General features: G+C 44.5%; 1 long non-coding RNA gene across 4 annotated transcripts in view; it reads right to left on the minus strand.

The window, feature by feature from the left end:
* Positions 1–26,533, minus strand: part of LOC106041719 (uncharacterized) — a 200,995-nt gene that overhangs the window by 143,556 nt on the left and 30,906 nt on the right. The gene's annotated exons all lie outside the window — the stretch shown is intronic.

The raw sequence follows: 26,533 nt of genomic DNA on the forward strand, positions 1-26,533 counted from the left end.
CCCACGTGGTCACCGGCCCCCGGCTCCTCCTGCTGGGCCCTGCACAGCCACGACATGTCCCCGGCGTTGGCGTTCAGTGGGGACCGGGGCCGTCTGCGCCCGTCCTGCTCCCAGTGCCACGAGAAGCTGCGGACGAGCTGTCGTGGTGTGGAGCGGCTGCGCTGCCTGCGCGAGACGCTGCGGGACCTGTAGCTGGAAGGGCTCCACTGCCACTGCTGCTGCCACCGCCCCAGCCCCACGTTGCGTTGGGCCCTTCCCCGGGGCCGGTGGGCCGAGGCGTCGCTTCGGGTGGGTGGCACCAGCCTCACGATGGCTATGATGGGCAGCCGGCAGAGCGGGCAGGTGGCTCTGTGGGCGGCCCAGGGTTGGATGCACTCCCTGCAGAAGGAGTGCCCGCAGGGGTCCAGCCGAGCTGCGTCAGCCAGCGGGCCCAGGCAAATGGTGCAGGTCTCTTGTCTGGGGGCCTCCGTTGGCAGCTCCTGGTGTGGCTGGCTCATGGTGCCTGCTTCTGTCCTGGTGTGGAGATGCTTGTCTTCTGCAGGACACTGCTCTGATGACAAGCGGGTATCAAGCGCCTCTGGTCCTCAGCATCTCCCTCGCGGGTCACTGCAAGAATCCCAGAGTCGCATCCCACCAGCAGCACCTTGACACCTTGCGCTCCACCAGGAAGACCTCGACGCCTTGCCTGCAACCAGAGGGATCTCAACATCTCACGTGCCACCAGAAGGACGTCAACATCTCAAGTTCCACCAGAAGGACCTTGACTTCTCAAGTCCCACCAGAAGGATCGGGGTGCCTCAACTGCCACCCAGAAGGACCTCACGTCTCTCGTGCCACAGGAAGGACCGTGACGTCTCACGTGCCACCGGAATGACCTCGACGTCACGCCTTCCAGTAGAAACACCTCCAACTCTCACGCTCCAGCAGTAGGATCTCGACCTCTCGAGTGCCACCAGCTGGACTCAATGCAGGCTGGACGCTCAGGGCACTTATGGCCAGCTGCCTTTTTTGAGGCCATAGGGTGACAGTGACTCTCTGGTGACATCACAAGGCTCTTGGGGTGCCCCTGATGGCAGCACTTAGGGAATTAATATGATTGTTGTGAGAAGATGCTGACATGAAACGGCTGCTCCACAGTGACAGAAGCAATGTCTGCCAGGCTGGGGTCGAGGCCGGGTGCTCAGCCTCCGGCCTGGGAACTTCTCTCAGCCTGTCCTTGTACAGCAGCTGCTCCAGTCTTCTCATCATCTTTGTAGCCCTGAAGTTAGATCCCTTGTGATGCTGATCTGCTTGGTACCAGGACTGCTGTGAGCAGCCTTCTGTAAAAGAAAGGGTCACACCTGCAACTGCAGAAATTCCACACTGCACAGACCTAGCAGAAATACCACACTAGCTTGGAAATTGTATCAACACCTGAGCATTAGCCAAGTGGATAATAATCATTCAAACCATATAGCCTCTGAAAGTAGCAGAGGAATTTGCGTTAAGACCTTAATCTTAAACACTGGTAGCACTATGAATGCCCTGGTAAGTCATGGTTTAAAAATTAATAAATAAATAAAATTGTTCCCCCCTGCATGAAACACTCTAAAATAGAAGTGGACTGGCAGGAGTTTATAGAGACCAGGTTTAAAGCAGTTCAGTGCTTCATTACAGGGAGTAAGTCATGGGAGGACCTTGCATGGGCATCTGCTATAAGGATCAGGACCTAAGAGAGGAATCCAGACCATGGATCTCAGAATCATTAGCTTCCACATACATAAAATACTTCCTAAAACCTGGAAGACTCAGAAACTGAGCATTACATTTGCACATTTTTGTGCCAGCACAATGTAGCATATGCTTGACACATCTAGAAACATTATGGTGATGCTTCCCTTTCCTGCCAACCATGACAACTCTTTCTTTTCCTTCCTGATTTTAGGCTTTGTGAATTGTTTCAATGCAGGAAGAAAAGGAACAGAATAGTGCTTTGGTACCTGGGAAAATAAAGTGCTTAGAAGAAAGAGGCAAATCATGTGTTCTCAGGATCAGTTGGCAAAGGAGGCAGAAAATACCACAGACCGTGACACAAACTGAGAAAAGATTTTGTACTTGCTTTTCATTTGTTCCCACAACAGATGCGTGCTGGCCTGACTCAAATACCCCATGAAGTAGCAGCCACTGCATATGCTTCCAGATCCGTGTCAGCCTAGCTGAAGGGAAATGTGCTGCTAGCCAAACATGAGCTGAAGGACCAGCACAGCAGCTTCGACCCTGGACATATGCATCTGAATGCCTAAACATCCTCATAGTCCCATCACAGTCTGCATAGCCTAAGGGTCCCTTCCCACTCCCTTCAAGGCTAAAACTGCATTTGCTCATCTCAGCCAGGAGTTGGGTTCATGGTACGTAGCAGAGTTGATGAACTTCATTCTCAATTTTAGGAAGACCGCAAATGGAGGATCCACCCTTCAAACAGGTTCAGATTTGGGAGACAGTCAAACATCTGAACGACGTGATCCTCATCTAGATGATTCAAACCATCTGAGCACCACACAAGTCTGCACAAACAGACTTAAGTCCCTTGAGAAAGCCCTTTCTCATGAAATTTTGAATATTTTCAACCCTGGCTTGGCAAAAAGTAACATGAGAGCAGATTCCCTCGTGGTATTTTGGTATTTTTGATTCCAAACACAGCCAGAAACAGAGTGAGAAGATGGATTTCAATACATTAACTGAATTTATTAGACAAATAAATTATTTTAACTTTTTTTTTCTGATGACAGGCTCTTGAATATTTTTGAGCACAGACCCTGTAATCATGATCTATGTGATGGCTCAACTATGTTTTGAAGCCTTGCTTCTAGGCATTCAGTTTTCACTCAGATCAAAAAATAAATACATCACATGGCAAAACTGTCTCTTCCCTCCTTCCAAAAAGTTAGCCCAGTCCAATGACTGACCACTGTCCCACGGAAAGGAAGTAGTAAAACTCTGCTGCAAGAGTCTCTGCATTTCTACAGCAAGAAATCCTCTGCCTGTTACACTGTTGGAAGATAGCTCTAGCAAGGGTTGGTGGGAACCCAGATGCATTCATAGGCCCAAGAGGGACCAGTGCCTTTAAATCTCAGGGTCATTCTTCAGAAATGTCACATTCCTGCTCCCAGGGAAGTCAAAACAGTGGTATGTTTCCCCAGAAAAATCTAACAGAGGTGCCACCAAAACCAGAGGAAATTATCATGCTCCTCCTGACTTTCTGGAAGGAGAAAGCTTCATTTCAGAAAAGGGTGAGAGAGGGTATGTATTTATATCCAGCAGCAACAGGAACAAAAAATAGTATTTTGCCCAGAGCCTGATTCCTGAAGAGGCCAACAATGGCAAAAATAGGATAATTGTAAAATAATAGCTCACGGTGTTCTCACACTTTTTTTCCATGCTGCTAAAAGCAATTCACTCAATCAGCAGTTGGCTATCACCGAAATTCCCTCCTTCATCTCTGTATTCCACTCAGGGAGTAGCAAATATAGGGCACTCAGCCCATAACTTTCGTTATTTTCGAGCAAGAAAATTCTTATAAAGATTAAATAAGCCTCTGATTTAATAACCATCAACTGAGCACAATAGCTATGCTTGGAACAAGAGATCTTAGAAAAACTCCCTCCGTGACTATAGGGCTGATTCTCTCATATTAAATGATCATGGCATGATTCCAAATGCAGAAAAGCCAGCTCCTTCAGGATGGTTTGTTCTCAATTTTAGCTAATCTTCCCAGACTATAGGATATTCAGTAATAAACCAATCAGCAAGGTGGCTTCTAGGATGGAACACCCCACTTCTCAAAACTTTGATCTGCACCTGGTCATACAAAATAGTCTCATCCTACACAAAGGCACACATTTGCATTTCCAATGCTAGCTTACAGACAGCCCATGGACACTCTGGGATAGAGGTTATCTTCCATCTGCAGATTCTTTTTTCAGTTGAACTTCATAATATGTTGGCTTCCCTGTGCCCCTGTTGATCACAGTCAATATTTCTATAGCATGATCGATAAGGTTGCTTTAACCTGGCATGAGTCTGGATGTTTCTGCTCTTTCCACAGCCTTTGACAAAAGGTCATTCTCCCCAGAATATACCATGGTGATCCAACCTGACAATTATTCAGGACCCAACGGTCTCATTAAAAACAAACAAGACTAGTTAAAAATAGAAAGGAAAAGGAATCATATCTTATTTTTTTGTTTGTTTGCTTTAAACACATCCAGCAGACACATCTGCTAAATCTAGGCTAAAGAGATCCAGTTTGGGTTTATGCAGCTAAAAACTCCTTGCAATTACAGAGAACACATCCTGTATATTTGACATCTCCTTAGCCTCTCTCCTCAGGCACCCTGTCAGCAGGGCAATTTCTCCTTTCTGGAACACCATTCTCTCTCTTTGAAATAACATTGAATTCTACTATGCCCTCCTGCAGTTTCCATGGACCAGATATTCCTCCCCTCCTCTCAAACCGTTCTGTGATGTTACTATGTGCAATCAACGTGTTGTGCTCCATCTTACAGGCAGCTGAGGTCTTTGAGGATTAATAAAAGGTGCAAGGTAAATGTTAGGTATGTTATTATTACTTTAATTAGGTGTCCATCTACTAACAGCTCCTCGCTGAAAGCAGGAATTTAAAACTGGGTTCTACCAACTTCCTGCGCCAAACTGCCCATCTCCTGCCAGAGACATCAGGAAATTAACTGAAGCTGGAGGAAACGGGAGACAAGGGAGGACTCTTTAACCACATGGCAAACATAAGTGCAGAGGAGAAAGGGCCCCTTTCAGAACCAGCTTCCTGGTTTTGTGGATCCCAAGTGTTTCATCTCTCAACCTACCGCCTCATTCTTCAGAAGCCTCAACATCTGAAACGTGTCTAGAACGAGGGATGGAGGAAGTCAAGTCATTCTTCCACCAACAGCTCCAAACAGTGCCAGCACAACACACCAGAGATGTCAACATTTGGCCCTTCCTTCTCCCCCACCATGACAGCCCTCTAAAATAAGAGGTATTTCTGGAAAACCACAGAAAAAGACCGTGCCAATGGAGCAAAAGCCCCAAATGAAGCGTCGGCCAACCATCCCAGAGATAACCACCTGACCAAACTGACATGGATTTCACTCGAGCTAGCTAAATTCACTCATAATTTGCAAACGTTCTCAATTCATAAATCAGTAACGATTCAAAAGTGATTATTGCCACATTACATCATCTTCAAAGAACAGCATCACAATGCAGCTGCTTGCTACATCTGTAAGCGTTTTATGGATACTATCCACAAGTCAAGGAAAAGTATATTCTGCCAGGACCCACCAATTTCTAACATGCTGAGAGAGACAAAGGTAACTGAAACAAGAACTGATTTACCCTTCACCTCCTACAGGTTATGCTTCTGTCTGCTTAAAGCTCTAAGCGAAAGGAATCTGGCACACACTGAAACAGTTAATTTGAGTTTCCATCCCCAAATTCACCCCTTCCAATTTGGCATGGTGGGAGTATTCTCCATAGAGGCGGAATACAAGTTGCTGCAGATCAGGACTCAAGTACTTGGCAGGTATCTGCATCCAGGTAACACCTGGCTGTATTGTCCTGCCTGTGGTTAGAAGGATGATTTTCTACCTACCATAAGTTCAAGGGAAGCAAAAACGCAGACACCTAGATACTAAACATACAGCAGATTTACAGAAGCCAAAGGGTCTTGAAACCTTGTAGGAAGCACTGAAGCAACTCAGTCTCCAGTTGTGGTGAGGAGCTTGTCAGCTAACATAGCCTGTACTATTTCCCTTCTCTTGCTCTTGGATAGTCTGGTTTTCTGTTTTAATAGTGTTTGCAGAATAAAACATACCAGGTTTTCAGGATTTTGCTTTAAAGAGTCATGTGACTTGTGTGTGTTTTTGAGGCTTAGCTATGTAATCTCCTTTGGCAATTTTTCTATCAGAGGTTCTAATACTTCTGGAGACAACATCAAAATTATGCATGGATTTATGATTACGTACAAAGCTGGCGTTATTCAACTGCAAATCTGTAGCCAAGAGAAGGATGGAAACTCCCTAAGACAGATGATTTATAAAAAATAATAACAAAAATAACTCCTTTCAATCATACAAGGCCTGGAGCATCCCAGGTTGCCCTTTTGCCACCCAGTTCTCTTGCTCTAGGGTCTGTTCCTTGTGGACAGACACACATGGGCCACTGCTCAATCCTCATACCCCTGCCCATATGTTTAGTCTGCCATTAATGTCACATAAGGGACTAGCTGGAAGAGATGCTCCAAGGGAAGCAGAGCCAAAACATCCCCCCTCTCTGCAGCCAAGCACACCGTGCTGCCAGCACATCTGCTCCTCACCAAGCCAGCGAGTGTCAAGGTTATTTTGGGACCTGCGTCTACACTAAATGGTAGCAAAGAGCGCCAGCAGTATGAAACACAATAAGGATGGTCTAACCGAAACCTGCAGTTCAGGGACCAGCCAGCACAATGACAACTCATCCCCCCCAAAAAGAGAAGGCACCCGCATTTTTAAGGATGTAAGAGACAACACAAGGTACTAGCTCCTGATGGATTAAAGTGAAGCAAGTGAACGTGACAGGCACCCATAAAGAGAATTTGAGGGTGATGGGGGCGGGTGTGGTGAAGCTTGGAAAAAGGTAAGGAGGGGGTGATGCTGGGGATTAACTAAATGATATCAGGTGAATGGGGAAGAGGAAAGTTCAGCAGCCCTCTCCTTGGGCCTGGACTTCACAGCAATGTGCCTATCCCCTTCTTGCAGCCAGAAGGCCTGTTTTAAAACACCCACACCTTCCTTTTTATTACTGCTTCTATAATTCATTCATCCGGGGGGGAGGACGACACTGCATATACACAGCATTTGGTTTTCAGCAAGGTTCTGCTAGTTGTCCAGCTTTGCAGCTGTGTGAAAGGAGCCCTGAGTGGCCCTGCTTGCACAGGGGCCATAAGAGCAGGGACCACCATCCCTAGTGGGTTCTTGGCCTCCTGTGGCAAAGGGAGCCGTGCTTCCCATTTACTCCCCGTGAGGAGGGGGAACTGCTCAGCCCAGGTACACACAACCTGTAGCAGAGGGAGCTCTGGGCTTGCTCATTCTTTAGCAACACTCCTCCAGCTCGCTCACCTCAGCACACAGGTATTTTTGGTGTAATAGGTACCCCAGCCACAAATTCGCCCTCTGCCTTGCCTTGGGGATATACTGGAGCACACAGTCTGAGCTGTACCTGACTGCATGGTCAGCACCAGGCAAAGCATGGCATATGGCTTCAGGGGTGGGGAGGAAAACACGGGGAGGCATGTCTGAAAGCCATCACTGACCATGTTTAACAACACCTCAGAACAGAAACACAAGGATTGGGATAGTTAAAGCCACAGGAAGCTTCGACCCCTCCTCCTGGAGAAGCAGCTCAGCATTGCTTCAAGTTTGCTCTCTCTCTTTTGTGCCTAGAGAAGTGCTCACGGGCTCCAAAGCACATCTGCTTATTTTCGCAACTGCATTAACTACTCCAACAAGAAAATACTACTCCCTCCACAAAAACCTTGCCTCATTTATGGCCTTATATCCATCCCAGCAACAACACTATTACGACCAGAATTAGTCATTTGATTGCGAATTCAGTAAAGACTGCACTTAGGGAAACAAATTAATGGAAGTCTTGAAACATGAGTACCTTAAACTCTAGGAAAGTTCAAGCCTCGAGCCCTTCTGCAGACCTTCGCTACCACATCATGACAACATCGCCAAGAAAAGGAAATATAGAAGAAGATACCTAAGGAATAAAAAAAGCTCATTTAGGATCCATCAGCAACAGCCTTCCACATCTCTCAGATTTCCCTGAGGGATGCATCCCCTGGCCAAGACCCTCTCTGCTGTGCAGGGCTGGAGTGCATGGCGGAGGCGTTGCCTGGCCAGGACCCAGTCCTCAGACAAGACTTGGGGTGCTAACAGCTCTGGCCACAGCCATCCCCACAGCTCTGCTGCCCCAGGGAAAGCTCTGGTTTTCAAGCAAGTGATATTTTGACAGCAAGTTGAAACTGCATGCAGAAAGCAACTGTTTTGCACTGTTGCTTAAGCAGATACTGAAAACGCAGTTTTTTCCCTCAGTAAAAACATTTCAAGAACAACAAAACTGCTGTAGCCCCACTGTGAAACCAACATGGCTAACACTATCCACACAGTCCCAAGAACTAGGTTAGAAACTGTACAAAACTTTAGTTTGCATGAGTACGTGATGCTGTTGGGGCCATTCTGTACATCAAGGTCTGATCAGACCAGAATAGCTATGGACTATCCAGCAGCAGACAGTGATTTATATGTTGCTGTTCATGGGCACAAAAATAAATGCTAAGACTTTACTCAAACAAGCTTTGGCTTCTACATATTTAGAATTTAGGTCCCAACCTACATGAAAAAGATAATCTAGCGTGAGTTTTTATATTTTGTCTGAATGTGCTTTCTGTTCATTGCCTGAATAGAAATATACCTTTTGTTTGAAAACAGGAGGCATATTCCAAAAACATACAGGTCACAATTCTACTGTTTCATCTAGGGCCATAACACTATATAAACTGTTTCCACTTCTTTTCACTGTGTCCTTTCTTCTTTTCTGCCAGTCTTCACACTCACAAATCAAATGGCCTATAAAAGCATTACAGCTGCTGATTGACTAAGAATTATGCACAACTAGTTTCCTAAGATACCATACATCTTTGATACTTTTCATTTCCAACCAGCTGTCCATCACGCAGGCTTACTTCTGGGGCAAGCAACATATTTTATATCCATACAGAACCAAGACAAACAGAGGCTCAAGGCAGGTGGATTCACAAGGCTCTACTGCAATACAAACAGCTAACAGCATAAACCTCTACCAGCTTTCGCTTACAAAAACTAAGTATGTCAGACTAACAACTGTCAAACAGTGTCTTCAACCAGGGAAGAAAGAAAAAGCTATTTATTTATTAATCTAAGATGCAACCGAGGGAAAAAACTTTAAAGAATGGTGTTAAATGACTCTCACAGAACAAACATCCTGCACCAGAAAACTGGGTGCAGCCTGGAAGTTTCCTAGTAAGTACGTTGCTGTACCAGCAAAGCCACCACACTTGACACAACAGGAAAAAAAGCAGACAAAACTACTAAGATGTCTCCTGCATCCAGCTCTGACGAACTGTCACAGGGGAGGTCAGGTCATCCTGTAGCAGATAGTGTGCCAATAATTTCTATTAAATTCCGGTGGAAAAACTTATCATCCGGAAAAAAAAGTTTCCTTCAGCTATTGTTTCCTTGCCAAAGATCATTCCTGCAACTAAAAGGATGGGGAAGAGGAAAAAAAGAAAAGAGACTGGGTGAATAATGCTCCGTGACTAATAGCCGTGGTCTGACCAGTCTGAAACAGCTTCAAGTACCCATGACCTTTTGAAGAGCCACAAGTTAGATGCTAACAAAAACGCATAACGTAAGCTCTCACACCCCCTTCCTTTTATCAAACGGGCGTCAGGATGAATAAGCTGACAAAAACAACATGGAAGTAATCTGCTGAGTAATTCCACTAATATTCCACCGTGGGTTGGCTCTGAGAGTTTGAAGCACACAGCTACGGAGGCACTGCGCTGACTGTTGCAGATGACAACTTCTCATTAATCACACACAAACACTACGTGTTGTTCCACAGCTTACACAAATGTTCTCCGGGAACAGCACTCAAGCCATTAGCAAATCGACGAGCCCTCCCATATATCTCATTACATGATTTCCCTGAGAGAACGTGAAAGCTTTCACCCGACTGCTCCACGCATCCCACTCCCTGTTATCAGCCTACGGGACTTCACTCAGCACATGCGTTCCCACACTCTTTAAAGGTCTTCGGTATGAGTTCTGCTTTCAGGAGGTGGCATACTAGTTAACTGTTCGGGGGTTGTTTCCTACATCTCTTCTGTCAATCAACTCAGATCTACCCAAGGCTGCAATATCATTAGATCAAGCTTGGCAAAAGCAGATAATAGTAGTAAAAATAACAATAATGCCACCATCCAACTCGTATGTTAGTACTTTTCATCAGTAGATCTTAAGGAAGGTCACTAACACTGTACAGAAGGGTCACTGTTACCCTTTGGACCTTTGGCTGCTTAGCACCTTTCTCATCGTTGGACCACAGACGTATTCCTCTAAAGCAATGCATACTAATCCTGAGCAAATTGAAATGAAGTTATTCCTGCAAACAACATTTTAAAGTCACCAATAGACAAAAATTCATCATATAGTTATATAACTATTGAAAGGGAGTTAATAATTTACAGGACAGTTTACTGCTTCACTCTTTTTCAAGTCACAGAATATATTTGTCCTTCTAAGTTTCACATGTTCCCATTCCAAAATCACTGTTAACAGACTGAGTTTGGCCTATTAACATCTAAATTAGATCAGAAATACGCAGTATATTGTTTTTATTTCCTGAGTAGACAAGTAACATCTAAATTAGATCAGAAATACGCAGTATATTGTTTTTATTTCCTGAGTAGACAAGTACACAATTCTGATTCAAATACTGAAATTCACTGAAATGTTTCCTGAATCAACAAATGTCAGAAAGCAGTATAATCCACTCTATAAAGAAGAAAAAAAAAATTACTGCAGCGGTTACATTTCGAATGCATATTGCCAAATTCTCAAATGATTGCATGGCCAGAAAAAATACACACCATTAACTATAATGAGTTATCTGATAACTCAATAAAGCTTACTGGAAAGTGCTCAAAACTCCCAACTAAATCATCTGCTAGCTGTAGAAATCAAATCACATTTACTTAGATGCCTAAATATCGTTTAGCCAGCACTCAAATCGAGAGCATTAGTCTACCCTGGATGAAAAGCTTGGGCTTTTCAGTTTGGGCAAGAGCTGTGGTGTGATGGCCATCCAAACCTTTGGGAAAAGTCTGGTAGTGCATTCAAAGCCCATGCCTAGCACATGTTTATAGAAGGCAGAACCCTAAAATCCAGATATGACAACTTAAATATAAGGGAAATTCCAATTCATATTTCAAACCACCACCATCTAGAGGGAAACTTGTTTACACTTGTAAACAAAACTCATAATCCTAAAACGGAGAAAATGCCCTATGTGAACTCAACACAGATACAGAACTGATTATAGAGCAATAAAGCAGAACTCTGAAGTATGGCCTGAGCAGTGAATATCAGAAGCCAAGACCCCTCTTGTCCTGAGGAAAGCTTAAGCACCAAACATACCTGAATGAGTGTGGTGACAGTACAACAAACTGAGGGGACCCTCTCAATTGCAGACAAAAAGCCATGGATGAGAACAAAAGAGGGATGGGGAAATAAATGTCTTGGGGAGGCTCTGACAATTTCAGAGATGAGAGGTGACAGAAAAAATTCTGAAGAGAGAAGTAAACAGAGTGGAAGTCACAAACAGGAGAGTTGACAGCCAGAAACTGTTCAGATTTTAAATGAACTCAGTGGACAGAGAAGGGGAAAGATCATTGAACTGTTACCCATGAATGACAAGGATGGAAGTGGAGCACTGCGAGGAAGAAGACATCCAGCATATTTGGCAGCAATAGCTTTAGGAGGGCCTTGAACGGGGACACAGTGGCAACTGATGCTGCTTAGTCTCTGACACATATCAAAGAGGGAAATGGGGATAAGTGGAAAAGCATCCAACCTAGGAGGAGAGTTGGAGAAGAAAGAAGCACCAGAAAATTCAGCACAGACAAGAGAAGAAAAACCCTTCGGCATGTGCAGAATTGCTGACAAAGTGTTTACTGATGAGCAGTAAGAGAATCTCATCACGTCAGCTTCGCGAGCTGGGAAAACCACCTCACAGCTGAAAAGGGGCAGAAACAGTCCCTCAAACAAAGGCAGCAAAAATGCAAAGGGAGCATTCTGGAGAGAGCATTTTTAGTACAGTGAGGGCGAAGCAGAAGAGGAACGTTACAGCAGAATGGGAGATATGGATCCAATTCCTTTTTCTTGACCTGCAAAAATACGTTTCCTCTCCCATCTACCGAAAGAAAAAGATCACCTTTCAAGTTTAAAATTAAGCCTCTAATTTTTTGCAAAGGACATCAGGGATCTAAGGGGTAAGAGGTCCTAGAAAAACTTGTAGCTAAAAACCTTCCTGACTCCACAGACGAGGTCTCAGCAAATGTCGATTAAAAAAAGACCAGTGGTAGCTAGCAATGGCCAGAAGCATATGCAATGCTCCAGTTAACCCGCCACGTAGTGTTTGCTTGTGTAACACATTCATATTTCTCAGATAACATTTACTAAGAGGTTTCGTACCCACTGTTTTGTCCTCTCAGAGTACAGATCTCAAATAACAGGGCTGAGACCACCAGTAGCTCACTTCTCACCACAAGTACTGTAACACACTTCACAGAGGAAGAGCAAGGAGGAGCCCTTCAGCTGCCATTAGCTCCCGCGTGACAATGCCAAAAATTTGTTATTTGAAAAGTGCATAAATATTCCCCTGCTCTGTAGCTGTGTGGCCACTGGGCCTGCACCTATTTGACAGAGGATGTTACTGGTACTGGGTTTTAACTATTCTTAGCTCCACTTACCTGGGGAAGTGCAGGAGGTTTTCAAAACCATCAATGATCCAGGAAGGGCAGGCAGGGAGGAATAAAAGAGCTCTGGTTTCTCTGACAAGGATGCCTAAGCATTAGTAGCTATATCAGCAAACTTGGCTCAGACTACTCTGCCAGAAAGGTCCATTGGCATCCAATGAGGTAAGGCGTCTATGAACACGACCGTGCTAATGCCCAAGCTGATGCCCCTAAACACACCGCACAAGCTGCACTGAGCTGTTGCAGTTAATAAAAGCATTTTCTCTGGGTATAAGCCTGCTGGCCTCCTATAGCAGCCCATGCTCACCAATGGGCAGGAGCCACCTCTATCCTGATCCAGCAGGCCCTGCTCCTGAGCAGCCCAGAGGGCTTGCTGGACGCTGTAACACCACATGCTGTATCCTCCTCCTCACCATGGATGAACCACACTACGCTGAGCTAGGGAGAGCAGATACTTTCTCCCATATAATGGAGTCTCTCAGCTTTACACAGATTAAGCACCCTCTAAGAGGAGCACTGGAAAAAGCAAGGTGGGATTGTATTGTATTAATGTCACTTAATGGTAACTGTCAATGATCGTGATGGAATAAATATGGAAAGGAAATTACTGTAATTGATTGACAGTCTGGAAGCTTCCACATACTATATAATGAGAGAGACCCGTGAGAAGCTGCTGCGGTAGAGGCTATTAATGCAAATCATATGCACCATACCTGCTCTCTGAATTATGCAATGCCATGTGAATGTCTAATTCACTTCACCAGGCTTGTCTCTATCCAGAAAGAATATTCCACTGACATGCTGATTAGTATATTTAGGAGAGTTTTAGAAGTTCAGTGGTAGAGTGGGTGCCATTGCAGTGTTATTAATTTAGTTCAGAACAAAACAAACAGGTCTGTACAGCTATCAAAATCACTACATAAGTCTACAAGATAAGTTTGTCATGGCTGATGGGAATTTGCAGGAAGGCCTTGTGATATGCAGTAGGAGTTAATGAATAGATAAGGAGGGTATCACTTTTCTAGGAAGCAGTCGTTGAGGACTTGAGAATTGAAGACAAGGAAAAACACTTGATATAGCTTCATGATATTGTGCATTGCTTTCCAAAGAACGTTGTGATAACAAGTGGACAGGAAATTTAAAGGGAATTTAGAAATTTAGTTGGCATATTCATATTGCAATGGTGCCACAGGCACACATATAGGAAGATGATATCTGTCCCAAGCTTTCTGAGATAACGCCATCATATTTTGCCTCTAAAAAAGCATATTCAGATCAAATATCATTTAAATCAATGATGAAAATGATTTTGAAGGAATAACCATGGCCCCTGGGGAGCACTTGTCCTTCATGCAAAGCCGTAACACAATTAGCACCACAGCGTCTGTTAAAGGGCAGCACAGACCTGGACCACAGGAGACCTCACACAGTTTCAGATTAAGCCTGGGGATGTGAAGAAAGCTCACATAAAGCCTCCTGTGCCTATGCTGGCTGTGTCTCCCTCATTTCCACAAAAGTAAAAACCATTCAACTTTAACAAGAAACTGAGAGAAGGCACTGCAAATGTATACAGCATTCCTCACTGCTTTCTCAAAATAGCTATTTTACAGGTCTGAAAACTAAATAATACACCTGAACATTAGCCTTCTGTCATTCACTATCTACCATGGATACTAAGAGCAACAATTTTGCCTCAATATCGCTTGCATTAAAGGGTCATGGGCTAGCCATGTCTAAAAAGAAGCAGAGGGCCCACCAACCCAGTTACTAAAGTGAAAAATGCCTGAAGAACAGCCTTGTCTCAAGATTAATTTTGCTCTTCTCTCACTGCAGTAACAGAGACCCAGCCCTATGAGACACCTCATCCTTTTATGCCTGCCCAGTACACTGTGGAACATGGGAAGGCCTCATGCAGGGCAGCCACGTGGACATGCAGGGCAAGGCCAGGCCTTCCACGTGAACCAGCATCGAAGGCACTTGCTTTGACTCATGTAGGATAAGGAAAAGCATGCTTCCCACTCCTGCATCATAAGAGGCCCCAAGGCACCTCCACATCTCATATGCAGAAAACACGGGTAGACTCCATGCGATAGATTTTCAGGATCCTCTGCAGTGATCTGTACAGGACCTACACTTTCCATCAGTTTGCCTGCAAGTAGCACTTGCACAAAAGCAAAGGTTTATCATTAAGATTTCATAGAGTTATCACTTGTGTGGTGATTATACAAAACAGCCCCATTACATTCTAGGCTTTATGGCACCTAGATATGCCTAGGGACAAATGCTGAGAGCAGAGCCAAAAGGATCTTGAAAATAAATGGAATGAAGCAGTGCTTGATATTTGGCAAGCCAGCACTGTGGAAGCAGAGATCCACGTGTCATTGTAATGTTACTCTTGTGGGGAAAAAGCTGCTGAAAGCCACTCTGGATTCAGGTATTATTACTTTATTAGACAGAGAGCCACATCCCCGAAAGGTCAAAAAAAAAAAAACCACACACCAACAGCCCCTCGGTAGGGTACAGTGATTTCAGAGGAGGGAGATGCAGAGCTGTAAGCTCCAGAGAAATCACCATTTCCTGGCAGATACACAACTCCTGAGGGGGCCGCAGGCACCCCAGGACCTGCGGACCCCCCAAGGGGCTGGGAGCACCTACAAGGATGCAATGCATTTTGCTGGTTCCCCTCAACCCCCCCCCCTTTTTTTTTTTTTGCACAGCCCCACCTCAGAGGCTGCTTTAGGAAGGCAAGGATTCAGGATGGTTTAATCAGGCTTGCCTTGTTAGTGAAAAGAATATACTCCCTGTGACATTTTGATGTTGTGAATTGACACCACAGAAATCCATTGATGTTTCTCGGGGTGGGGGCTGAATTTGTCTGGGAGGGATGCACAGTGCAGCACGCTGGTGAGGAGCTGGGGCGGGGATGGGGAGAGGTTCTGCAAGAAGCAGAGGAGGCTTTTTCAGCCTTGGAGGAGCTATTTCCCACCCGGGGGCCAACACTCTCAGATTTTCGCAGAGATTGATGTATTCAACATGCAGAAACACTCTGAGGGAAAAATATTTTGCATTAGTTCAGCTTCCAAGATTTCACTATTTTACTTGCAGAACAGCTCAGTTCTCTCTGTGCTCATTCAGCAGGAAGTTTACTTTTGGGCAGGACAGGCCAGAAACACAAAATCTCGGTCCAGATTTCATTGCTCCCAAAAGCACAGGCACACAAGGACTGGGACTGCTGCACTGCCAGTAGCCAGCTGTGCATGAACTCCACTCTGGCACCCCACGGGGCAGGCACAGCTTCTGCAGGAAAGCCGATCCTATACCTTGAACACCGCTCTGCACAGCCCGGTAATGAAAGAGGACGGTATTAACATTCCAATCAAAACATCCAGGAGGAGGAAAAGAAGAACTGGTCCTTCCAGTGTCAACTCCAATTAGTGGGAAATAGAAGCCACAGACGAGAAATAGGAAGCATCTGTATGTGAAAGCATGTTTAGCTTTGAAGCTGGTGTGGGAATATTGGCTTAGTCCTTACTTTCCCCAAGTGTTATGTCATCTCATGTGTAATGTTGACACTTACAAGGATTACTTATTAAATAATTCCTTTACAAACAACAGGGAATAATTCTGGCCTTTGATATAGACAGATTACAATCTCAGATGCTACTATAGAGATCTTATATTCATCTGAACAGGCTAAGCACATTAAGAATCAGGGAAGAAAAATATATGAATGCAGAATATGGAAAGTAAATCATAGAACAGGAAAATCAAAATAGCCATGCTGAGCCACAGTTTTTAGTACCTGAGAAAGGGAAATTACTAAGATTAAATCAGCCCACATCAGTCATTTTAGTAAAAAATGTGTTCCATGCCAATCTGGGTGGAATGCCTTAATTCTTTTGTCTTGACTTTTATATATATTTATATAATTTTAAGTAGTATCCCATTTGGGGAATGGGAGAAAAAAAAAAGGAGAGTTTAAGAATAGCCTGCAGATGTCTAATTAACCTGACACTGCCCTCCGGTCAGGCGCAGTCAGCTCCCAATTACCTGCAGGTGCTTTAGCCAGGTTGTGGATGGAGCCTGGCACAGCACAGAGGTTCCCAGGCCAGCTCTGTAGGGGTGCAGTACTGCACGTACGCTGCTCTCCTGCTCCTCCTAGTCCTGGAGCAGTTCAGCCTGTCTCAAAGAGCACAGAGATGGAGTTAATAAGCTTTGCTGGTACCTGCATCAGCTCTCCATGGAGCTGTCCTGAATACCACCACTCTGCTGCAGAGCCATTCACTGCTCTTCCTGGAGACCCCAGACCTAGTGCTATGGTCCTGGCAAGCTCTGCTTTGTGGGGCTGCAGCCAGGCTATGTAACATATAACAGCAGGCTTGGATACCTTTCTGCCTAAAGTCCTAAGAGGGCAGATGCAAGGGGCACCGACTTTAAAAAAAAAAAAAAAAACTATTCTTTTACTAGGATTTTTTTTTTCCAAACCAACCTCATCCGAACATCTGCAGTAACATGGATGTGGGGGGAATGACTTCTTCAGAAAAAAAAAAAAAAAAAGCTGAACCAAAAAAGCAACAGCGTTAATTTAATTTGCTTCCTCAAACTGCAAGTCCTTGTACGTGCTTAAAGCAAATGAGGCATTAAGGCTGTGAAAATGCATGGAGGCCCCTGCAGCAGCACTTCCTTCAGCAGAATGAGAATGGGAAGGCCTTTTCACAGCGTCCCATTGTCCCCGCCAGCCGCTAGGTGTTCGGCCCTGGAGCTCCAGCTAGCAGCACAGTATGGGGTTACCCAGGGCAAGGAGCGACAAACAATTTAAAACTTTTCCATAAATCTGAAAAACAAAGAGGCTTTTTATCTCTGGGCTGAAAGAAGTAAACGAGCAGAGCCTGCATCCCCAGAGCCCACTGCTCCGGCCTGATCAGAGCAATCAGGCTGATGGCCTGACAGCAGACAAGCTGCTTCTTGAGCAGGAAAATCGCTTCAGAAACCCTCCCCGTGGCTTGTCACAAGAGGGGATGCCCATCCCCTGAACCCCTCTGTCCTTCCTGCTGGTGGAAGCAGGCTGTTGCTTCTGCTGCTCCTCACACCACCAAGAGGCACAGAAACCTCAGCCTCCTCCGTGCTCACAGCAACGCAACAAAGGCAGAGCAGGGCCCACTGTTAGCCTCTTCCTGAGCTTTACAGAGAACCTCATGCTCTTTATTGAGAGAAATCAAGCCAGAAACATTTCTTTTTTAAACAGCAATTGGAAAAGCAAAGCGAGGAGAACTTTTTCCAACCTAGAGTGGCACAGAGCGGAGAATAAGGACTGAAATGACTGAAAGCCTGCAGAACGTTTTATGAAACAGTTATTTTTCCCCCCTAACAATGGTACTCTGTCCCTGACATGAATCAAAAATGTCACAAGGCAGTTTGGTGAGGCCGCGTGTGAATGCTGGTTATTGAGCTGCAGCAGCTGCAGGCAGACTTTGTGGTTAACCCTGTGAGACTTTCACTGCTACAGCTGGCTTTGATTCTGTCGCTGCATCCAAGCAGCCGCTCCTTCCCACTGCGCCTCTGCTAAATATAATCACAGCCCTATCAGCGCCGGCATTTCCTCTGCGAGCATCACAGGACCAGCTCAAAGGTAAAGGCGTCGAGTTAGGCGATATCTGGATGTATTCCTGCACCACTGAGAAGCCTTCTCTCCAGTGGCAGTACTAGGAGGTCCTTTGGCGTTCTCTTCAATCCGAAACACCAAGGTTACCCGCTCACATGTTTATTGCTGTGGTATCCAGCTCTACAACACACTTTTCCTAGAACTATCAGCATAAACGATGCTCTCAGCTTGTGCAATACCAAAAGCAGAGGCCAACAAGGCAGTAAAGTTCAGCTATTTTGCCTCTCAATTGTCATGAAAATTTCTGCAGCTCTTCAAGCTTTGGGTAGAAGCCTACATTACTTTCAGGTTGGCTCATATAAATTTGTCTTCCTCACAACAATCTGCCTTCCCCGCAGGAAAAAAAAAAAACGGAAAACAAAGCCAGAAGGAAAGGTGCACAATTCTCAAGAAACACAAGCCTGATTTTACATGAAAAGTGATAGCTGAAAAAAAAAAAAGCTTTTAAAAAGTTATGCTTTATGATCCATGACTAGTTTCAACCATCGCATCTTTCCCAAGACAGCATTTTGAACAGAGATCTTGACTGGTATCTTTAAACCAGTTCAGTATTTCTGTAGTGACTCTGAAGTAGCGCACACACAAAATTGAATTGGTTTTAAGTTCTAATCAAAGCAATTTAGGCTACTGCAGTAAGCTGCATACACTTCTGTGCATCCATGCAACTCCTTGCATACTGATTAGTCCCATCACAAAATACTGGACCAGTATGCTCCTGAACTAGACCCTGGTGCAAAAAAAAAAAAAGGAAAACTGAAAATCTTGCGTCTCAGTGGATTTATATGCACACAGAAATTTACATATTTGGTCAACTTATATGCATTTGCATCAATGTAAGCCCACAGCCAGGTTAACTGAGTAGACGATTTGTTCACTGCTACAGAAGTGATTTAAAACTATCATCCTCCTTTAAAGCTCTGTCTTCCTCACCTGCGATACGCACAGGAAATTCTTCCAGGGCCCTACTGTGATTTTTTACATAGTTTTCCTTACAGGGCAGACTTGGCTTTCCTAGAAAGAAGGCTTCAGCCAGTATCTGGTGGCTTTTTGCCACTGCATGTGTTGCCACTCTGTCCCAGCTTTATTGCCCTGCCGATGCTATCCCCCCCACTGAGCCCCCGAAGAACATCCCTCTTTCCTGCAACCCAACCCTACGGGCAGTATTGTCTTCCCAGCACAAATATGCAGTAGATATCTGCAAGAGCAAGCCACTGGAAGATGCATATCAACTTAAAAACACAAGGCCTTTCAGATGTGGGCTCTCAAAACAAGCAAGCGTGCATTAGCAGCAGCAGTCACCGCTGTATTTTTTTTCCCCCCAGAGTTTTTAAAGATGGAGGCAAGGAAAAAAGGCAAATTCCAATGCCATCAAGTTGCTTGTGAGTGTGCTCTGTGTGGGATGGCGCAGCAGCCAGGAAAGCTCCTGCTACTCTCCATCACCCCAGCCCTCTGCTCCACCTGACAGTGTTTTAGCCTGGAGCATACCTAAGGGCTACAGCACGAGCTGCCCAGGAGGAGAACAGAAACATAAAGGCTCAGTCACATCATTAGGCCACAATTTGTGCTAATTCCCCAAATTCTGTGGGAGAATGTGAGCACCTAGGAAATAGCCTCCCTTTGAAGAGGAGAACTCAGGACTGAATTTAGACCACCTGTCATCCTTTTTCCTTTATTTAATCCCTACCCTAACCCTCAGCCCCATTTTCTTTACACTACAAAAAAAAAAATTAAAAGCTCTCCTTCCCTAATTCTAATGCAAGCCTCTTGACAGCCAGCAGGACCGTTTTAATAAGTCTTGGCTAAGCATGTCCATTTTTAATCATTCAAGGAGAAAAAAAATAAAAAAAAAGAGATGGAAGGATGAAGAACAAGAAAAAGAGGAACTTTGGGCAGTACACAGGTGGCCAAAAAAGTGCAACCTGGTGCCACTGTAGAACAGATCTGCACATACCAAAACCATCCTGTGGTGTTTGCTGTGAGGCCCTAGCCTGGGGTCTGCAGATAAAATCAGGAGAAGAGGAATGGATGGGAGAAGAGGAGCAGAAAGCTCTCACTGCAGTGATGGGCTGGAGCTCAGGGGGAGCTCCCCAAGGGGCACCCTGACCTCCCTAAACCCCCACCCGGCCCATGCCCCTGTGCAAAGCCTGGAGCCCCACTGGCAAGTAGGGTTTCAAGCTGCAGGAGATCCTGCCTTTTGCCCAGGAAGCAGAACCTGGCCATCTCTAGGCTGCAAGTCTCTCACAGCACCTTCTGAGGAGGAGGGTGTTTACCCTTTTACTCTGGCCACAATCTGCTCTGGTTAATTGCAACCCAAGCATACCTGCCTCCCCCACTCCTCAGGGGGCCAGGGCTCTCCTCCCTGCCTTTCCCAGCAGCTGCCACCCACCTCCCTGCCCACCCCAGAGGGTGGAGGTGGCCAGCCCCTGTGTCACCTCCCCAGCACCTCAGGCAGAGCAAAGAAAACAGCAGTAACCACCCAGCAGCTTCACAGTTACTCGTGATGCTCATCAATGCACCTGAAAGTTATCAGCCACAAAAAAGGGAAAGGCCCCAGGAGTGAAAAGGGAAACACAGAATGGCTGTGCAGTACTGTCCCACCCAAGTGTTAGCATCAGCCCTCTCCTGCCCCCCAGGGCAGGGCTGTCTTGGTAGCAGCTGGGGGAAAAAAAGCATTTCCAGATCACGCATCTTCAGAAGCCTTATCCTATGTGACTTGGTTAAACCCTCAGGGACTAGGAGGCCACAGGGCTATGTGGGAACAGAGCTTGACACTGTAAGGCTCTGGCCTTTTCCCTAACAGTGAAACAGAAAAATGTCTGGTGTCTTTTTAGTCAGAAAAAGGGATTATGTCACTTGGCTAACCCAAGAGCTTTGTATTACCACTGTTGTTTAAGCTTAACCTACACTGTGGTAGTGAGCCTCCTCACTTGGATGTATGGTTTATACTGCTATTTCTGCCAGCATACCTTACACCTGGACCTACCTAATGCAAGGAAATAAGCAAGAACAACACGTGAAATCTGTTGAAGTAAGTAATCAGTGTTCCCTTAGGCCTCCCCTTTCCTTAGGCCCAGACTAAGATTTTTTGCCTGCATGTAGTTTCTCAGAGCTGGTTTGCCCCATGAAGTCAATAAGGGCAAGTCAAGCACTCACAGGTCCAGAAACTTCAGTTGTGCACCATCAGGGGGATGAAATCAAACCCAGATGCTATCATTGCAAGAGTGTGCCTTAGGTTCATACCCTCCACAAGGATGGGGATGCATGTGAGCATTATATGGCCAACCAAATTACCGCAATAGATGTGCAGACAAATAATTGTGTTGCATACAAAATTGTATAACATTGTTCTCACTTCACAGGTGTACAGTCTGCATATTTTACAAAGACTATAAAAATAGATGTTTCCAAGTTTAAAATATTTGGACGTTTATTTTTCAAATTTCACAGATGTTTGTCTGATTTTAAAATTAATCTTCAACTATAACATAATACTTTAGAAGAGCCCAAGCCTAATAACACAAGCTTCTCACACAAACAAACTTGGTCAACTGTATGTTGCCCTTCCTGAAAGCTACATTTCTCCAACATTTACCTACAATGAACGCAGCGAAGAGAGTATTAGCATGTTATAGAACTGCATCAAATCTGAAGACTTCTGCATTTCAGGTTTTGCTTTTTTATAATTATTTTGAAACAAGATTTTAGTCACAACATTTAACCCTGTTTGACATTGTAATTCATGGAAAATCCAGTTTTACTTTAATCTGTTCTGTTTTGAGAATTCCCACATTTTGTATGATCTACACAAAAACAATGTTTGAGACTCAAACAGTCTAGACAAATCATTTTACAAATGTTTCCTTTTACTAGTTTCAGGGAAAAATATATAGGCTAATCACATGCATGGACCATGACTGAGAAGCAAGAAGTTCATTAACAGTCGTAAGAGGAAGAAAAGAGTTGTTCAGTCTCATAGTGCTTGCAAAGGCCTTAACCTTCTGTATGTTAACAAGAACAACCCGAATCCATGAGTACAACTCAAGAGCATACACAACAAAATTTGTATTGGTAGAGACGCACCTTTGCAACTTGCTTCAGTTTTTTTTTTTTTACATTTTTTCCAGAAAGAGTTGCACAAGCCATACTATGAGCTCAGCAGCTGAGGAATTTTTCAGACTTTCAGTAGACAACACAAGTCTAGGAGATCTTAATGTGAACAGCCATAACTGCAAGCTTTGGGGGAAAGGTTCATGTTTGTTCTGTAGATGCCAGGTGCCTGGCATCATAGGGTTGTGGCTAGTAGCCAAGCCAACATCATTGCAAGACAGATAAGTAGCAGTTAAGAAAAGCCAGAATCCCACTGAAATCAAGTTTTGCTATCAAAACAAAATAACAAAAGAAAAATCAACAAATCTTGATTTCAATGGATTTGGGATTTCACAGGAAATATTTTCCTGAGACTTGCTATATTATTTCTCTTTTACTTAAGCTTACCAAATTCTACAGACAATATGGCCAAGAAAAATACCTGCATGCAATGAAAGTCAACAAAGAGAAATTTGCTTGCTTAAACAAAGCTTGAAATACAGGAAAGGCCAAGAAAACACTTTGTTTCTTGCTACCTCAGATCAGATAAAGTATGCATTTGCTTTCTGCCAGCAGTAACATATTTTTGGACATCTTACCATCAAGGGAAACCCCAGATCTCTGTTCTGTTTTCTAAAGCATTACTCACTTGAGTGACTGGGAGAAGAATAAAAAAGGCAAGAAAAAAGGCTTTGATTTCTTTGCAGGGATCGCACCCCACCGTCCTAGTCACACACACCCCAGGCACAGGATCTTCTGGTTCAGCCTCAATATTTCCTTGTGCTTGATACTTTACCTACTCCAAAAGGCCTTCCCCCATACTCAGCTTCTTATAGCAGAGACACCTCACTAGTTAGGGTGCTCCTAAACCTCACAGCTGGTCTTGCAGCTCCAGCACACCTCCACAGCTGAGAACCCACACCTAATCACAATAATTTGTCATAACTAGCTAATAATTGGAGGCAATAAGTAACAAAGCAAGAGAGATTTCAGATCTGCCACCACGTTCCTCCAACCACCTGGCCACCTTTGAAAGGCTTGTTGAAGGCTGCGACAAGCACATCGTGCACAGGGATGATTTAGCAGGAGAGGTGAGCAATGCTCAGCCTGAAATCCCATTCCTGTTTTGCTAGAGCCTCTCAGGGACCCATTCCATGAAGGTCACTATGTTTATGGCAATGGCCCAAGCACCCACTGTCCCCCTCCAATGGCTGCCACACGTTTCCCACTCATTGTCCCACTGCCATTGTCCTGATTTTCCTTCGGCAGAATGGCCACAACAGCACTTTTCATCACTGAAATGCGCAGCACAAATGGGAAGCACAAGCCAAACAAAAGCTACAGCCGTTCTGTTTACTAGGGAAAAAGATCAATGGGCTCCAATGAAAGGACAGGAAACTGATGTTCTCACTGTAACTTGTTGGTAAAACAGTGAATAGTGCTATCGAGGCTGACAAAGGCTCTCTTTTTTTTTCCCCTCTTTTGCCCTTTTTTTTTGAATGAAGAATCCAATGGAGAGGGTTATCATGTAGTTATCAACAGGCCATGAAATAGGGAGCATCAGCAAGTTTATTCAACCCTTTTATTTGCTCTTAGAGAGTTGAACAGAAGCCTAGAAGTGCACACTGAAAAAGAAAAAAATCACACACGAAAAGACAGCCTGCTGGGGGGGTGGAGGAGGGGAGAATTGAGCAGGGGCACAAGTCTGAGGGGTTTGCAAACGCATTTGCTCAGCATTTTTCCTTGTTCAGAATGCATAGAGCATCTCAATGCATTGGTGAGGATGAGCATGGCCAACCTAGAGAAACCACTAACCGTTCCTTACACCCACGCAAGACCACACTACTGCTGTGACAAGCCAGCCCTTAGGGCCCTATTAGAAGCACTACACCTGGTGTTTACATGAGTAGGCCCTTATTCAGCTGCATCTGGAGCACTTTGGGATGCTCTAGTCTAGTCACCATCAACATTTACTGGGAACCATAAAATGGGAGCTGTGCTCTGGTAGAAATACTTCTGGATTGAGCCAACTCATTAGTCAGGATCATGTTGTCCTTCCACAGACACAGTTTACAACTCAGAAAAAAAAATGGGAGATAGAGTGACTAACAACATTTGGCTATGCATTGTCATATAGCCTATGCACCTGGCTTGTGCATTAATCATATACCTGCATATTTAGGTATATCCCATACATTGGGCACACTTTATGTACCGCACATATATCTGCAATGATGGTAAAGAATTAAAATGCCATCATATGACTAACGCCAAGTGTTTTGCAAACATGAGAAGCAAAAATCTTTTTGCTCTCCCAAGACTGCTTTGCAATGTCCTACATATAAAATTTCAAACTCCAAATTCAAAGTGAAGCTTAACACAGGGGAAATTGTGATTTTCCTTCAAGGCTCAAAGGAAAATTCAGGATTGTATGAAATACACGAGGTTAGTTATTAGTAATGTTGTTCTTCAAAGGACTATAGAAACTGAGAAGACTGATGTCATGGGAAAGCCAAGTAATTGGTGAAAATGTTTTTAAAGGTTAACTCTTTATTTTACTGCTTTTGAAGAACTGTAAGGAGAGACTTGTTAAGATTTCCATCCTGCTCACTTTGTGCCTGCAGTATGATACCTGGGACTTATCACTTTCTGTGAGCCCGTTTTCCTCCTCAGGGTTTTTTGGCCCCATTTTACACGCTGATATAAAGCTGGTGCCCACAGAAGCCTGAACACAGCAACACATCAGCAAGAGCTGTCCTCCCCACTGCACACACACTGCCTATTGCAGAGCCTTTGAGAGCCTTCCAGTTCACCTTAACCTCTGTGGGGAAGTTTGCTTCCCTAGTGGCCAGGGTTGCATACATGCATAGAATCACCTAGGTTGGAAAAGACCTTCAAGATCACCAAGTCCAACCATCGACATGACCTACCAAATCCCTAAACCATGACTCTTAGTGCCATGTCTACATCTCTTAAATACCTTCAGGGATGGGGACTCCACCACTTCCCTGGGCAGCCCATTCCAACACCTAACCACCCTCTCCATGAAGAAATTCATTATAATGTCCAACCTAAACCTTCCCTGGTGCAACTAGAGGACTTTTCCTTACATTCTGTCACTTGTCACCTGAGAAAAGAACATGGAATGCCAGCATGGGGTCATGTCACCAGACGAAAGAGGCCAACACCCAGCATGGAGTATGGTCTGCCTTGTTCATTCCAGGTGAGCACTATTCACTCAAGCTACTGCCATGAAGCTAAATTAGACCAGAGCTTGTGGATATTACACAGTATGGCCCTAATACAAGCATGCTTGAAAAGCAGTTTGTACGCTTACTGGAATCATCAACATCCTCTACCTGTTTACCCTCAAACAATGCTTGCAGCCCACTTGCCTTGCACAGGATGCACACTGAGGGAGGGATGCAGAGGCAGATTTGAGGGCATCTTGCCCATAATCAGCGTGCCCACCTCTGCCTCCTGTGTCAGACCTCAACAGAGCCAAAAGGAAGGCAAAAGCGTTCTCCTTCCCCAGGATCTGCAGCACACATCCATGCACATGGACAGCCAGCACGTGATCCTCTTCCTATTCCTTTTTTTAATGAGAGTTGACAGGCCAGCACTTCTATTAGGGTTTGCACCAAGAATAAAGAATGTGTAAACAGTGACTCACTCCAAATAAGACATGCATAACCCTTTTATTTTTCTTAATATAAGAAGTCTTGCTTCTGCTCGTCATTAATTTTTAATTCTACAATTCCTTGGTGTGGTCCTATTGAAGCACCACTTCAGGTTTTTCACTAGTCACAGACACTAAAATTATTATCTGCCAGATAGTTTAGATGCATTTTGCTTCTCTGCAGAGATACTTTCAAAAAGCGCTATTGCTTACGTTAAGGGCACTCCTTCCAGCATAAAAGTTTACTTGACAAAGTATTCAGCAATATTTATTACACTGAGTGTATATCCTGCCTTAATCCAACAGAACTTTCAGTTTTCCTTTGGAGGCATAACAGTTGAATTGATCTTTTATACAGGGGGACAAATTTAATTTTCCAGCTCTGATTTGGAAAAGAATGCCTATTCAAGACAGCACTTAAGCCTTGCTGAAGTCAATGAGACCTAAACACATGTTTACAATTAACCACGTGCTTAAATGGTGGTCTGAACCG

The sequence above is a fragment of the Anser cygnoides genome, chromosome 2 (genome assembly GCF_040182565.1).
Source record: "Anser cygnoides isolate HZ-2024a breed goose chromosome 2, Taihu_goose_T2T_genome, whole genome shotgun sequence".
In the NCBI taxonomy this organism is placed as follows: Eukaryota; Metazoa; Chordata; class Aves; order Anseriformes; family Anatidae; genus Anser; species Anser cygnoides.